Genomic DNA, 17,326 nt, shown 5'->3' with positions numbered 1-17,326 from the left:
ATAAGAAAATTTGTGTTAATTCTGGAGACATAAGATCACATGAATGTCAGAGGTAGGTATTGAATACATCATTATTGGATTTTATGGTTCTCACATTTATAATTCCTGTTGATAGTAACCTTCTCTATATCACTGCAGGATTCTTCTTCAGAATTTCCTGGAGCAAGTAAACTAATGTTTAATCTTACAGATTCTATGTTGTTCCAATAACACTCAGTGAGCCTTCCATTGAAACAACCATAATGTATTTCTGTATTCCTGTCTCATCTCATTCCACACCTCTCCAACCAAATCACAATTCTTGGAAGATGAGAACAGCAGGGGATTTTAATTTTCTTTTCAGTTACAAAACAGAGGTTGAGAGTCCTAACCTTTACTTCTATATACTGTTACTGATTAAGTAGAATCATATACTGGTAACTGATGAGTTGTATGCTTAACACAATGACTGGCAAATAAACCAAACCAGAATAGTGTTCAAACTATTCTGATACTTAAGCTAAAAATGGATTTTCTTTATAGAAGATAATTGAAGAAGAGTCATAGATTATGAAATGTAACCTGGGCCCAAGGGTGCAAGAGCGTCTGACTCTGAGAGTCCCAGACAATCCCCTTGTCACTGACAAAATCCAAAGGCAGAGGGACAGTGGTAGCGAAATGAGAAAGGAATATATTTCAGTGAGGTCAGCATCAGTGGACTAATGTCCCAAAGCCTATCTCCAAAGTGCTGAAAATACTTCTAGGTTTATACAAGGACAATGTAGGACAAAGGTCAGTGGGTCCATGCAGGGAGCAGTAAAGGGCATGTTGGTCATTGTCTTGGAGTCAATCATACAGGGTCTGGCTGGCTTCAGGGCAGTCATTATTGCCTGGGGTGGTGGTTTCGGTTTCCTCTCACAGGATGCTTTGCCTGAGTTAAAAGATAAACTGGAAAGAAGAACTTAATCAGTTCTTCGTTGTTTCGAAACTTTTGGAACATGTACTGTTAAGGTTTATATGTGAAAAAAAATTTACTAATCTACATATTTATAGAAGCATCTAATCCTGAACTCCATCATGAACTTTATCATGTGCCTCCTCTGACAGTCTTTCTGATTTCCAAACAGGGAGACCTTGGATTGCAGTCAAGATGTTCAGGAAAAAGCAGAAGTGCATCAGCCAAAATGATATTAACTGTGATGACCAGGATCTCCATTTTTCAAACCTGAGTATCGAACTACTCTGAAGCAAGAAGGAAGAAAGGTGGGCTGAGATTTAAATAAACAGCACATTCATTTTTACATTGTAGTCTCTTGATTAACAGTAGAAGACATCACTCCTGAAAGCATCTGCAGTGTCAGTAATTCCATTAACAAAGAAGGCACTTTATTATCAACATACTGTAGATTCATTTTAATGTGTCATTTGCACTTCAAAGTCACATAACTTTTATTATGGTAAATCAATTAAAACTATTTCTCATGATAATTTATCTTCTGCAGAGTTTATCATCTCAGAGAATGCAATATTTCCCAATTTAACTTCCAAGACAAAAGTGATGTAATTTGAATGCCTTTTACTGAGCTTATTAAGCATAAAGATCACAGAAATTTCAAACCCTGAAAGATAACTGTTTCATCTATGTGATAAAATGGAAGCCACAGTTTTTTGTAGTGGACTATAGGTAGTGGAGACAATATGCTAATTAGTAATATAACCTCATTTACTGATTTTCTGTGTCTCCCATTTTAAAAGATAATCTAGTAAAAGCAGATAGTTTCTCTGATATTAATTTTAAAGAGAACGTAAAGATTTATATAAAAACATTTTATTGAAGATTTGCAGATGAACTGAATTTGAGGATGATAAAGTCACCTGTTTTGTTACTTTCAACGACTTTATAAGAGGATGCTTCAAAGATTTAATTCTTATCTTTGAAAAATGACAGTATTTTTCAACAGTTATTGAATATTTCTAAAATAAGCAGTTTTAATATCCTTTGCAGCCTAGAAAATGTTTGTGTGAAATGAGGAATTTTATGCTTTCCTAATTTGAGTAAACTTAAAAGATATATTCAAACACTGGCCACATTTTTTTTTTTTAAGTTTTATTGTCCAGTTGAATTTAACTCAAAAATTCTATCAATACAGAGATAGAATCAAAGATAAAAGTCATAATTTCTTTATGAGTGGTGATCAGAATATGTTAGATAAGTACTGTATAAAGTACAGGGTATATTTACTTATTAATGCAATTTTAGTAAGGTTCAGTTTATTTTATGATAAAAATAAGCAATTTAAATGGCATTTTTTCCTTCTGAGATATTTATATTTCTTGAAAAACCTCATTAGAAATGAATGCATTATTCATTTTCTTATCATTGTCTCATTTTGTTTCTAAATATTAAGAAATTTGTGCCTAACAAATATCTTTGTACCCATTCATTTAATTTCTGCAAGGAGATTGTAGTATCTACAGGAGAAGTAGCACTTACAAAAATTAAGTTACTATACACTATCAGAAACAGTGTCCTTAATTTCAGCGTTTGTAATGGAAAAATTAGAATCTAATATAAAAGAGAATTTTGCTTATAAAAATGACTAGAGAGTAAAATCAAGTTAATTATAATAAACTTCCTGCCTCCCACCATCATAACAGTGCCTGAAGGATTTCCTGAAGTCCTTTGGGTCTTGGCAGAATAATTTGGGCACTGAGGACACTGTTGAAAATCATGAGGATTGAAACTGGAGAGACCTAGTCTAAAACCTGATAGATGTTATGTGTGGTTTTTTTGTTTTGTTTTGTTTTTTGCTTTAGAAACTTTACAGTATCCCATACCTCTTTTATTGTTAGTGGTGGTGGTGATGGTGAAATGTAATTAATATCAGTTATTTTGAGGATAGTACTGCAAAGCATTTGGAATCTAGTAGCATGCAAATCAAAGGAAATACTTCAAGCTAGGACTCTGATCCCCTACCAGTCTGTACCTCTAACCTAGAGATTTACAGCATCCCTGAACCTCATGGCTATGTATTCCAAATCGTAATTAGGGTTCCACACCTAAGAGATCTTTTTTTTTTTTTTAAAGATTTTATTTATTTATTTGAAACAGAGAGAATGAGAGAGAGAGAGCACATGAGAGGGGAGAAGGTCAGAGGGAGAAGCAGACTCCCCACTGAGCTGGGAGCCCGATGCGGGACTCGATCCTGGGACTCTGGGATCATGACCTGAGCCGAAGGCAGCCGCTTAACCAACTGAGCCACCCAGGCACCCTACACCTAAGAGATCTTGAATTTAATCAGTCCACCCTTCTTTTCCTCTCACTACCATACAGTGTGACTACAAAAATAGACCTATATCAACCGGAGGAGGATTTGCAAATGAACTAAATTTCAAGATGTTACAGTTGCCTAATTTTTTTTTTTTTTTTTTTTGCATTTACCTATCCTGATAGTTTTAATGACTTTGTAAGAAATTACTTTGGGGCCTTACATCCGTTTTTTATCTTTAGAAACTGCCAGGATTTTTTTCCTCCTTCATTATTGAATCTTTCTCAAATAAGAAGTTTTAATACCCATTTGCAGCCTGAAAATGTTTGTGTGGAAATAAGAACTTTTATGCTTTTGTAAATGGAATCTAGATATTCTGAGGTGATATCCACACTTTTACATTACATACCTCCATTATATTACATGTATATTTATTGATGTATAGAGCATATCTGTGAACTTTTATACTAATGTATTATGTATTTCGAAAATATAATTTAGTAAGATGTCTTCCTAATAAAAGTGGCTTAACATTATCTCAATGTAACTAATATCTCAAGGGGAAATATACACTTAAGATAAGGCTATTGGTACCCATGGGTGTAAGTCTACTTTTCAATGCAGTTTTCAATTTCAAATCCTGATAACTTTGAATTATTTTGAACAACTTCTTTTTAGACATGGTTATGTCACAAATATGTTGCCTCAGAACGAGGCAGATGAAGAGAGTTTTGAGCAATAAACTACCAACTCTGCTATAACCTTGTTGCCCTCCTGTACTTAAATCACTGGGACTATCATCAATCCATATTTTGTAGACATCTTGTTTAACTCACTTGTCCATTTTGTATGGGTTGGTTTAGTTAAAACTGGATGATTAAGTAGCAAATCCATCTAATTATGGAAATATACAAGAACTGTTCAGCAGTACACCAAACTCCTGAGGATAGCTCCTTCATGTGGAAATCCTGCTCTCCTCTCAAACTTCCATTATAAATGCAACAGACATGAAATAGACCCGAGAAAGCTTACCATGTCAATTAATGCATTCAAGACTTAAATACCTTAATGGAGCTATCATTTTTAAAATAAAAATTAAAGATAAGTAGAAATTTTAACATTTTCTTCATATATCTGTGTAGTTTGTCTTGTACAACCCCTGGTGTGTTTTAATTCTGTTTTAGAGCTGAAGTATCAGATGCTGCTATTTGAGCACTGTGATTCAGTTTTCTCCCTCCAGATACCAGCACATATATTATAGGAATTCTTTCTCCTGGAGAAATGATCTTACTTCCCATTGTTAAACTTGATCGAAACACAAGATTTCAGCTCTTTGTGTTCAGCTCCATCTGTTACCATTGCAATCGTCTTCCAGAGAGGCTCCCAACCAGAGATGTTCTAAAGTGGAATTGGCTACTGTTTGAAACCCTAAATGCTTCCCTTTCTGCCTTTGAGAACCACACCCAAATCTTTGGCAAGTTTTACTTTAAAACCAGAGAAAAACAAAGGGTTTTTTATCTTCATTTCCACTCTCATCCAGGACCATGCGAAGACTCATGAAGCCACCAAAGTTATGCAGTCCGTGTTCCCAGTGAGTTCTCCACTTCCCTCCTCAAGAGATGCCATCTTATAAATTCAGTGTTTACTTCTTGTTGTTATTATTTTAAGGAAGATCTTGTCAATGATCCCAAGATGCTAAGTCTGCTCTACATGAAAGAGGGGGGAAGGATCACTGGTAATGGTAAGGCACTCTTTACAGGTCCTCCCTGAGGGCAAGTGCCCTCAGTGAGTAAAAATTTATATGTAGCATATCCTTAATAAAGAGCAAATGCGAGAGACGATGGACTGTGAAAAACAAACTGAGGGTTCTAGAGGGGAGGGGGGTGGGAGGATGGGTGAGCCTGGTGATGGGTATTGAGGAGGGCACGTTCTGCATGGAGCACTGGGTGTTATGCACAAACAATGAATCATGGAACACTACATCTAAAACTAATGATGTAATGTATGGGGATTAACATAAGAATAATTAAAAAAAAAATATAGAAAGAGCAAATGCAATTTCTAAAGAGAGAGGATGCCAAAGCAAAATAAACAACAAAAAGCTCTTTTAACACTTCTAATCCTTTTTGCTATTATTGCTTTCCCCTCTGTTGTAAAACTTCTTGAAAAAAATTGCTCTCTTTCTTATTGACATATTCCTAAATTCTAAATTCATATTCGTGTAATCATCGTATAAAAATAGTTCTTTGGAATGTCACCACTGGCTTCTCTTCCTTGGGAAATGAAACCAACCACATTTAATAACATTAAGTATCAGGAGAATGTCTTCATTTACATAACTTTAGCATTCAACTGTCTCCATTAATATAATGATATGAGTCTGACAGGAAACGTGAATAAAAATATAAAGTTACAGATAATTTTATTGTTTGTTTCAGGAACTTCCTAAGAATCTATTTATCTGATAATACCACTAGTCTTCCTCAAGGATCCTTCCCATAACAATAGATTATTCAAAGGAGTTCAAAAGACTGTGTACTATTGGAGAGTTCTCTAAAACTCTTCCTCAAAACTCCCTTACCTCAGCCTGTGCCTCAATTGTACCATTATCTAGAAAATATTTCTCAATCTTATCAAACCCCTGCATAAAAAGACCTATCTTATACCAGACCCCCAAACATCCTGCCCTTGTCTTCCATTGACTAAAGAAACAAAAGAGCAAGTTATTTTACAATGACTTTATAACAGTGGAATTGCAATTTGGGACAAGCAAACAATGGCAAAGCATGGCAAGTCCAAAGAAACAAAGGGAAGGTCCGCTTGCATTCAGTTTCAGGAGAAATTGAGGAGGACTGTTTTGAACAAAAAGTTCACTGGAGAAGAACTTTAAGAGTTTGAGGTTGTGGAGGTTTCTTACTGGTTGTGAGGTGTGACTAGTGCCTTATGGGGCAGGGGGTGATCTTCCTTCTTTCTGCTAATTAAGCAGGCAGTAATGAGTGGTATGTGTATTTGCACGAGAGCGCCTCCTTCAGGGCTTTCCTTCATTTTAAATTAGGTTGCCCTTTATTCATTTTCATACTTCCCACTTCCAAAAAGGCACTCAAACCCTAAGGTAGCACCTTCCTTTATTCTAGGAAGCAATGACCTCAACTTTGCTTTATTAGCTCGTTATTTGGTGGTGTGGTTTGTTTGCTGTTTGTTTTTAGGGACTTAGATATTTCACATATGCTCATCTGTTCACTTGTTTGTTGTGATATCTTAAAAACAAGTATATATATAACATATATGTACATTCTAAAGAATAGTGTTAATAATTAAATGTACTTTTGCTTTCTGATTATTTATGGTACTATTATGGCAACCCAGCTTTCCTGCTGTAAACACTTGAAAAGATCATATCAAAAGATCAAAATCACACAAATTTTAAAAGCATCATAGCGATACGAGACAATGAAGACTAGATGGACTAACATTCCAGAGAGTGGAGATTTCATTCCAAAGTGCAGTCACAGTTGCCTTTCCTGGCCAGAGAGAAAAATTTATCTTTGCTGGTGCAGCCTGAATTTATGTAGGGGAAAGAGAAACCAACAAAATTTTTAACAACTGCGTGGGGTTAGAGTGAGAAAGCAGAGAACTGAGTGTCCTCAAATGTATGGTCCTTCGCTCCACAAGACATTTTCTGTATTCTGAGGCTGCAGAAGGTTAAAATGCTCGGTAGAAAGCTTCTGAAAAATAGAGCAAAATTTTATAAAGTTTACCAGTCTTTAAAAAATAGAGATCTGTTGTGAGGGGTGGGGCTGAGGTGGGTAGAGTCTTTCAACAAAGAAGAAATTAAAGTCCTAGAAGGAGAGTTGAATGGATTCTGAGGACCTGTAGCCATATTTCCTCTGGGGGCACTTCCTGATTGTGGGTGTAGGTGGGGACCAAGAATCTAGGCTTGGTCTCTAACAGAAGGTTTTTGTGGAGGAACAGGAAATCAGCAGAGATTTTGCATTCTCTCTGGGTTACAGTGATGAAATTGGTGACTGGATAGGCCTGAAATATGTGACATTTCTGTATATCAGGATGTTTGCTGAAGTCTGAGGCTGTGGGGTGCTGAATGGCAAAGAGCAAATCTAAAACCTTCTGAAGGACAGAACTGAGTCTCCTACTGCCTTCCCAGGCGGAGGAAGCAAAGAATGGTTATGTCTTAGAATCAAGGATAAACTAATGACTGACTACAAAGACTGCAGTCCAGTGCCAGCCTAACAAAATTTTTTATTTGATTGAGGCTATCAATTAGATTTTGATGTCTTAACCCAAAGAGAAAATGATGGACTGGATACATCTTTGCTGCTTTTAGCCTACTGCCTGAGCTGGTGGGAGTTTGAATTGGAGACCGTTTACATAATAGCTCGATAGCTGAATTAGAAAAGAAAAACCCCAAATCACCTGCATTGATTGGAGGTCATTGGAGATATTTGCCAGTCTCACCTTTGGGAATAGGGGGACACTATTAAATAAGTAAGGAGTAGTTAAATAGCTTCACCAGAAGTATCCATTTAGCACCTTATTGAAGACCAATTTTTGTTTACATATGTGAAATTTCAACGTGGAGTTGTTTACTTTCTGCTTAAATTTAGTCTGCTTTGGACTTTCCTTATTCCCTTACTATTTTTTTTTTTCCTGGATGATTATATCTTTAACCTTCATTCTTAAGTGAATATAAAATTCCAAGTTTATAATTAATATCTCTAAGTTCTTGGGCTTACTCAATTGGTATCTTTTAAGAATTTTGAAAACTGATCACCCCATTATCTCTAGATACTGCTATCTTCCCTATTCTATTAGATGCTTTGGGATTTTATATGGACGTAGTGATGTGCTGGTAAATGTTTAACATTGGCTTTTCAAAATAAAAAAAGACCTGATTATAGCATTTTCAAATTTCCATGGTGTGACTATTACCATCATGGTCAGTTGTGAGCTACCAAAGGTGATGTTCACAAACAGACTTGGAAAGAGATAATGTACAAACATCTCTTGCAAGCTGATCAGAGCTGGTTCTAGCAAACTATTTTGTAGACTTACATTATCCTCTCTTACTGTGTCTTCTGTGTTACATATTTTAGTTGTTCCTCCAGGTTTCTAACATTTGCCTGAGGTATGATTAATCTGCTAATGCAGACCTTGAGTTTTAAATTTCAGTTTTAGGGGCACCTGGGTGGTTTAGTCAGTTGAGCATCTGCCTTCAGCTCAGGTCATGATCCTGGAGTCCTGGGATCGAGCCCCATGGCGGGTTCAGGGATCCTGCTTCTCCCTCTCCTGTTCCCCCTGCTTGTGTTTTCTCTCTCTCTGTCAAATAAATAAATAAAATCTTAAAAAAATAAATAAATTTTATTTTTAAATTTTTTCATTTTTGGGTTATGTTGAATAAGTTTTTAAATATGCTAGTTTTCTGCTTTCAAGCCTTTCTTATATTTATTTCAACAAATACATATATGTTACATATAAATTACATATATGTAGTTATGTATATACAATTTTTTGTTTTCTGCTTAATTATTTCAAAATTGTTTTTGGAAATTTTGTCTGTTTTTGCTGGTTTTGATGCAGAGAGCCTTGTTTTCTTTCATGTTTTGTGATTTTTGACTGAACTGCTCATTATTTTTGGAAACTTGAGCTGAAGTTAAATTTCCCAAAAAGGATACATGTTTGTTTCTAACAGTGATTTTTTAAAAATTCTCTCTCAAGGTTTTAGACTGTGTACTATAATTTCCTAAAACAAATCTATATGAAATCGAAACCACCTTGTGGTTACAGATTCTCCAGAGATTTGTCCCTTTCCACCTCATTCCAGAATTGAAAATGGCACGTTTTCTTGCTGTTATTTTCAGTAAAATAGTCTTTATCTCTCATTAATTGTTATTCAGAGCATATACTTTGAGGTCCTAGTTTTACACAGATTTCTCCTATTAGAGTTTCCATGTTATGTGGGCCTAGGGATTTATTTCCTATTCTCTGCAATCTTTAAAATAGTCTTCAAAACAGAAGCTTAAGGTCTCCAGCATTTAGCAGATACCGTCAGGGGGAATCTTTGAGATAAAAATTGGATTTGGTTCTCATCTGATTTTGGCATTCTGGATTTCCCAATTTGGGGGCTGGGAATTGCCCTACCAAGTTTTTGTTTTTGTTTGTTTTGAGGGGTGTCAGTTTAACAGTGAATTTTATTTGTATTTACCTTTTTACTACTTTTTCAGAATGTTACTTCTTTCACTGTGGAAAGTAACATGAAATATCTGATCTCTCAAGTTACATACCAAAACCTAAATCCAGGATTTTTTTTTTAAAGGCAGAATTTTAATCTAATGAAAATCCAAAGCACAGAATACAGCAGACTATGTCAACACTGAGAGAAAAAGGTTGTGCTTTTAATCTTAATTGATGCATGTTTTATCTTTTCACCTAATCCTCTTTTAAGGAGCATTTTCAATTTATAATAATTTAAATTTAGAACTTTTTCAGATTGTTAAATTAGATTGAATTTGCCTAATTAAATTGACTCACCTCACTTGTTTTACACAAAGGTTTTTCCAAGTATAGAATGTAACAAGCTAGTTGAGTTCCTGTTAACCACAGACAACTGCATTTAACATGCATTAATAACATCAAAATAACTTCTGAAACTGAATTTTACTCTTTAGTTGAGGTATTTAAGAAGCATTGTTTTTAAGTTCTTTTTCTGGTGTTTAAATTTTATCTCTCTTTTCTCTATAGCTTGTGGTAAAACAGGGTATTTCTCTCCTTAATAAAAATTGTCTTCACTCACTGATAGATACAGATTATCAGACCCTTAAAATTGAAGGATTACATTTTAATATTATACCTTTATTGTGGTTCCAAAATTATCTAACAAGAAACTGGTAATTTTTTTCTTTGAGTATGGGTATTAAGAATCAAAGCGGGACTTAGTCATTAATAATATACACCTGTCGGGGGGAGGTTACCCAAAAGACGTGACCTCTGATTGGCCTGTGAGCTGGACTCAGGCACTGGGAGAGTTCTCTGTCCTTGGTATGTGGCTTCCACTTGCTTTTTTCTGCTCACAGACCTAGGAATCAAATTGTATATCAAACAAATGTTTTCAGCATTTTGGATTGTGGTAGACAGAATAATGGGTCTCCCAAAATGTCCAGATCCAATTCCCTGCAACCTCTGCACCTGGAAATAGCAAACTAAAACTTGCTAGGTTACATGGCAAGGGGGAATTAAGGTAGCATGCAGTTAGTTTTCTTAATCAGTTGACTGTCAAATAGAGTAACCTGGGTTACTCAGGTGGGCCCAATGTAATCACAAACATTCTTAAAAGCAGACGAGGGAGGCAGAAGAGAACTAGAGGGAATCCTGACCATGGAAGCGTGGTTAGGGAGCTGCAGTGCTGGCTTTGAAGGTGGAGGAAGGGGTTGTCCCTCCAGGAGATACAATTGGTTGCTGGTAGCTGGAAAAGGAGAGAAAATGGAATCTTCCCTAGAGCCTCCAGAAAGAAAAGCATACCTGTCTACATTGAGTTTGGCCAGTGATACCTGAGATGAACTGACCTCCAGAACTGTAAGGTAATATAAATTGGTAAAGTTTTAAGTCACTTAGTTTTTGGTGATTTGCATAAATCTTTTTTTTTTTTAATTTACAGCTTTAGTGAGATATAACTGACATGTAACTTCTGTGTAAGTTTAAGATCTATAGTGTAGTGATTTGATACACATAACAATTGCAAAATAGTTAACATTCGTGGTGACTTGTTACAGAGAAAACTTGCAGAGGTATCTGTTAGAGTTCTATGAAATTTATACTTTTGATACTTAACATATTTCATCCGCATTATCCAGAAATCTATTAATGAACATAATGCAGCTATTTAATACTATATTCAAAACACTTCGCTAGAAGTTAAAGGTACAATAGTAAACAAGACAAATCCTACCTGTGCTCAGAGAATACATAATAATATAGAATTTCCAGCGTATTAACTTTATTATTAACCATAAAAGCAAGCTCATTGGGTATAATACTCTAAATATAAAGGGATGAAAGCCGTGTCCTCAAAATATCATTTAATTTTGGAAATTTTGTGGGTATAGAGGAAGATTTACTGGAGCAGACCTGAGGGTGTTGGGTGGAATAATCTCTCCGTCATACCAAATTTCAGTTGCAAAATTGGCCTGTTTGCGTATCTTTCACCACAGTGTGTCTTGCTGTGCTAGAGCAAGGTTCTCCAAATGAAGGCTGCTCCTTTGTACCTCTCTGAGTCTTTACCTGTACTGTTCTTTTAACTGCTCTTCCCGATGCTATTCACTTGGCAAACCCATTGCATTACTACTTCTTCACTTTCCCTCAGATTTGACTTATAGGAAGCGTCCATGATCCTCTTACTAGCCTAGGTTATTTTGTCATGTTTGTGTTTCCACAGTTTTCGGTGCTCATCACTATCCTATTTTAACAGCATATTGAAAGGAAGATTGTTATGTGACTATAATAGAAAACAGGTGCAAAAGTAAGTGTGCGAAAGAAACCGATTCAGAACCTACAAAGGAAACCTCTGAGAACTAGTTCATGACTAAGCTATAAATAACATTGAAAAATGTAAAAGTATCCTAACATAATATAAAGTATATCAGTATGACAAAAGTGGGCTAATGAGAGAACAGAATTTCCTTGAGAGAACCCTTACCACTTTCTGATGCTGAAAGCATGCCCCCACACCCAGGGAGAAGGATGGAAGTTACTATCTTCCTACCTCAAGAATAGTGCTTTTTTTTTTTTTTTTTTTTTCCTCCCCCTCTCAAGAGACCACTCAGGGAGCTTGGCCTGCATCTCCTGAAGTGGAGATGCTCTGCAAACTGGTGCCTGTTTCACGCCTGAGCAAGCCTGTGTGCCTATGTTGTGGCTGGATGAGCAGGTAGATACTAGCGATGGTACGCTACATTCCTAACAAATGATGAGGTGAGGGATATGAATGTTCCCCAGGGGTCAGGAGAGTTGCTCTGGAGTCCTCACAGGGTCTTCCCATAGTGGTGAAGTATTTACCGACTTTTGTTTTTATGCTCCTTTGATTATAGAATTCCATAGATATTACGTATTTATACCTCTAATACATGGCTGGTGCATTGTTATACAGTAAATTGGATGTTGAATGATGAATGAATGTATGATAAATTGATAGGTTACTGTTTTTTTGAATATTAATCCAAAATAGGTGGCCTTTTAAAAAAGACAGAGGGGTGCTTGGGTGCTTAGTCAGTTAAGCGTCTGCCTTTGGCTCAGGTCATGATCCCAGGGTCCTGGGATAGAGCCCCACATCGGGCTCCCTGCTCAGCGGGGAGCCTGTTTCTCCCTCTCCCTCTGCTGCTCCCCCTGCTTGTGCTCTCTCTCTCAAGTAAATAAAATCTTAAAAAAAAAAAAGATTTACAAAACAACACTTTTCCCTCTAATTTTCTTAATATTTATCTTAGGTAGAGAAGACATTATTAGTTCTGTCTTTCAGATTAGGTAACCAGCTCAGGAAGAAAAAACTAATTATATAGTTAATAAGAACAGAATTTGTTTTTCTAATTCTTCTTTCATTGCATCATGTTGATTTAAAATGTCAATTGAATTAAAATGATGAAAGGGTCCCTATTTTGTGTACATGGAAACATTAGATGAACTTTTTGAAAATTGTCATTTTAATTATCATGATAAGCAATATGTAATTTATTGGTTGAAAGTTGAAATGAATAGAAAACCGAGAACTTAATGTACCAGGCATACTATCTCAAAAATCTACATGGATGATAAAATATTCCAAGTATTTTTACTTTTTTTTTTTATTAATAACATTGCTAATTTAATAGCCACACCTTGACCATGCAGCTTTTTTATAGAATCCACTTTCATTACTAGTCAGTTTTGCCAAGTAAGCTTCAGGGGGAAGTAATTAAATTTAATAGAAGCCACCTTCATTTTGAATCTGCCGTCAATTTAAAGCCATGGGGAAAGGTAATTACATTTAATAGACACTACAGTTTCTAGACGAAGATGTACGGTATGTGACGTTAATCATTAGCCCAACAGTCTGAAAAGTAAAATCTCACTTAGAACAAACTCCCTGTAAGTAAACTAGACCTTCCTTTTTCCTTTTCAACTTAATAGAAGTAAAAAAATGATGCCTATTTGGCTCTTAAATATGTTATTGAACTCTTACTCAGAAGATCCAGTTCATTGATTTCAAACAGTGAAACGAAGTTAGATGGCATTTATGAATCCCACTGCGGTATTATTAACTCTTAAGGAAATATATATTGATAATATTTTTAAATATTTCTTAGACTCAATAACCTCTTTCTCTTTCCTAATTGCTGAGGTTGGCACAATAAACTACTGTTGTTTTAATCCATTCTTATATTAGTTTTTTATGCTGTGCTTTATGTAAATTAAAGATGTTTATTAAGTTTCAGTATATAGGAGTTTTAAATCAGTGAAAGATCATAATAAATATGAAAGCAGAACATTCCTTTTTGGTAAACACATCTACAAGCCTGACTGCATTTCACTAAGCATTTTATAGGTTCATTATGCCATTTGGCTCACATTGAAGTCACCTTAGATTTAATTTTTATTTCTTCAGGGTATATGAATAATTTTTGGCTTCTGTTTAGACATTTGATTTTAAAAATAGTTTTCAAATCAAATTTAGATAATGAGCTCCTATATAGTTCCCATGGAATTTCCCAAGAGTTCGTGAAATTAAAAATGCATCTAGAATTGGTAAAATTTACAGTGCTATTTTAGGAATCTAGGATTATTACTCTTCAGTGATAGTTTTATTCAACACTTTCTTACTTGTACCTATTCAGGCTAGCATAGTCCTGTATAGAGAGAGACAAGGAGAGAAGAAGAATATGAATGGGAATAGTTTTCAGGATTGAAGACAATCAAAAATAATATCTTAATTGAAAATAAAGTTGATCTAAATAGCATCTTGCCACTTAACTAAAGAATAGTAATAATTATAAATCTATAACTGTTAAGACAATTTTTTTTTAGAACTGAAACACTGTAGAAAATTTTGTAAGGAAATTTTAAGAAGTTGGACATTTACCACTTGTGATAAAAACAAAACCACAATTGTCCTTTTTTAAAACATCTATACTTCTCACTCTTAACTAGCAATTTAAGAACTGTGGTGTCTGTTTTCTTTTTTACTTCTGTTGAGTTTGCTCATTTTTCAAGTACTTATTCAGACTCCATTGGTTCATTATCTCAGGGGATAGGTTTCTTTAAGACTAACAAATAGTTATGGGGTCAGGTTTCACTGGATTTTTAAAAAGATTTGAAGTACGATTAAAACAGTTGATTGATCACATCAGGTACCCTGGTTGGATGTCTAGAGGCATCCTCCATATTTACGAATTAAATTTGTTCATTTTCAAAAATCTTAAATATTCAGTATTCATTATAGTTTATCTGAACAATAAAACCTGAACAATTAAACAGGCTCTATGGTTTTCTTTTTGAACTCAACGTTGCTTATCTTACATGTTTGCAACAGCCCAAGGATAGTTAAATTCATGCATTTTTAATATTAGTAGTTTTTCTATTCATCAACCTTTTTATCATACAGTTTATGTAAGTATAAAGGGGAGTTTTATATCACTATCTAGAAAGTTTAATAGTCTTTAAAACTTTTCAGTGTAAAGTTTGGTGTTAAAAAAGTTTTTGAAAGTTGCTTTTTATTTAACCCATATCAATTGCAAAGAGAATGCTCCAAGTGCATCTATTTACACAGACTATTCCAGTGCCCAAGTGTTAGAAAATAATATGCCTTGGTCAAATGATATTTCAAAACTGTTTAAAATTTAAAGTTTTACATTTATCTTTTTCAAATGCTGTATATAAAGAAATACCATAAAAGCTGCTAAAGCAAATAATCACAAAAAACATTTTGTAAATTCAATGAATTTTTGAAACCCCATGGATTTAAAATAAAAATAGCAAAACAGATTAACTCCAAAATTACAGTGTGGTGATTTAGGAATAAGGGTAATATTTTCAGAATAGTATTGTTAATTGTTAGTATTGGTGGATGTTGCTTGAAACCAACCTCCAAATAAGGTATCTGGTACCTTCATATAATAAAAATACATTTTACTTGTACATTGTGTACATCCATGCTAAAGCAAGTATACTCAAGAACCTAAGTTTGAGTATTAGAGTTGAATAATAGAAAAATACAAATTGACTAATCTGTAGCCCATACCCAGCCATGTTGATCCTTATTGTTAAACTGTTGCTTCACAATGTCCTTTATAGAAACTTCCATGTGAAATAGTCTCTGCTTCTCTAAGAGGCCTACTATGGCATGAAACTCTAATATGTTGCAGTAATACTTTGTATCCCCATTAATATATTTGTCATGTTCATCTGAAAAGTAAAGGCTTACTATAAAAAAGAATGCCTGTTGGCACTGAATATAGCAACAAACAAAATCTCTCCTCACATGGATTATACAATTAAGTGTATTTTAATACTTTTAATGAATCTGTTTATCCCATTGTGGGCTGAACTATTATTTATTGAAGTGTTACTTATTATCCATACATTAGTACGTAGTTTCAACTGGTACAACAAAGAGCTCCAAGAATGCAATGCCCAAACAGCATAGTTTATTTCTCAGTTAAGTAATAGTAAAAAGGAAATGGGAAATTCCTGGCGAGTAGATTTTTGCTCCACAAAACTGTCCAGAGATCCGGGTTCTATTCATATTATTACCACACCATTCTCTAGAGTAGCATTGTGCATCAGAAATATAAGGCAAATCAAATCAAAAATTAAAAAAATTCTAATCCTATTAAAGATAAAATTAGTTTTAATGTATTTTATTCTAATATATTTCAGATCTCCAGCATGAGATCTAGATCAATTATTGAAATATTTTACCTCTTTTTTTCATACTATATCTTTTTTTTTTTTAAGATTTTATTTATTTATTTGACAGAGAGAGACAGCGAGAGAGGGAACACAAGCAGGGGGAGTGGGGGAGGGAGAAGCAGGCTTCCCGCCGAGCAGGGAGCCCGATGTGGGACTTGATCCCAGGACGCTGGGATCATGACATGAGCCGAAGGCAGATGCTTAACGACTCAGCCACCCAGGCACCCCTTTTCATACTATATCTTAAAAAAAATAGGTGTATATTTTGTACTTGCAATTCATGTCCATTTGGATTAGCCACTCAATTTGGATTAGTGTCTGCTATACTGGACCATGTAGCTATATGAATGGTGGAAGCTGGCTCATGACCACTATATTTAGTACCACCCTTAGAGCTGGGCGGGAGGGACTGCTTCCTTGCCTTCCATGCTGCAGAAGGGTCCTGCTCCTTACTCTACACTTCTCAGCATGTAGGGGTGAGCCCAAGAACAAGGGTATATGTGACCTGAAATCTGTGCTCCTCTTTTTAGGCTGCAGTCAGAGTACCTGGGAACTCAATTTCCTTCCAAAAATTTCTTGCCTACAGGGCCAACACTGTTTTTCTGAAGGTAAACCTGACACCAGTGTGGATACCCATTAACCTAAAGGATGACAGTTTGGTTGGGATACACATGGGGCTTGGACGTGTGGTGGTCTGGGGTATTCATGCATGTCCGCAGCCAATCTCACTGTGCAGAAAAGTACGTGAGGCAGGAAGAGTGTACTAATCCATCATGGACTTTGGTCTAAGTGCCAGGTTTTCGAGTATTCCCAGTTGTGACACAGTATGTAGATGAGTGGAAATTCTAGATTTAAACCTGGACTTCCAGGTGGTTAGGAAGGTGAAATTATCAAGTTAGAAGGCTACAGCATACTTTATATAACTGTTATATTGATATGTCTCTTAAATATTTCTACATGTATGCAGATGTCCATTTGTACTCTCCAGTCCTTGCAAATGTTAAGGAGGTGCTTGGTTGCATCTGTACTCCGCATGTAGGTGAGCGAGTAAAAGAGGGAAAGGTATTCCCACTCATGTTAAGTGTAATATTCAGAAATTTCAGCCATGGGCGCCTGGGTGGCTCAGTTGGTTA

General features: G+C 35.3%; 1 long non-coding RNA gene across 1 annotated transcript in view; it reads left to right on the top strand.

Moving 5' to 3' along the window:
- The first annotated feature begins 610 nt into the window (after positions 1-610).
- LOC115940774 (uncharacterized) overlaps positions 611-17,326 on the top strand; it is a 22,496-nt gene continuing 5,780 nt past the window's right edge. The window contains exons 1-2 of the long non-coding RNA XR_004075508.2: positions 611-1,242; positions 4,789-4,839. This is a non-coding gene — a long non-coding RNA (uncharacterized LOC115940774). The remainder of the gene's footprint in view (positions 1,243-4,788; positions 4,840-17,326) is intronic.

This window comes from Leptonychotes weddellii, chromosome 3, assembly GCF_054177405.1.
Source record: "Leptonychotes weddellii isolate Sample4059 chromosome 3, ASM5417740v2, whole genome shotgun sequence".
Classification (NCBI taxonomy): Eukaryota; Metazoa; Chordata; class Mammalia; order Carnivora; family Phocidae; genus Leptonychotes; species Leptonychotes weddellii.
Note: the sequence above shows the minus strand (reverse complement) of the source record. Positions and strands in the feature narration are given on the sequence as shown.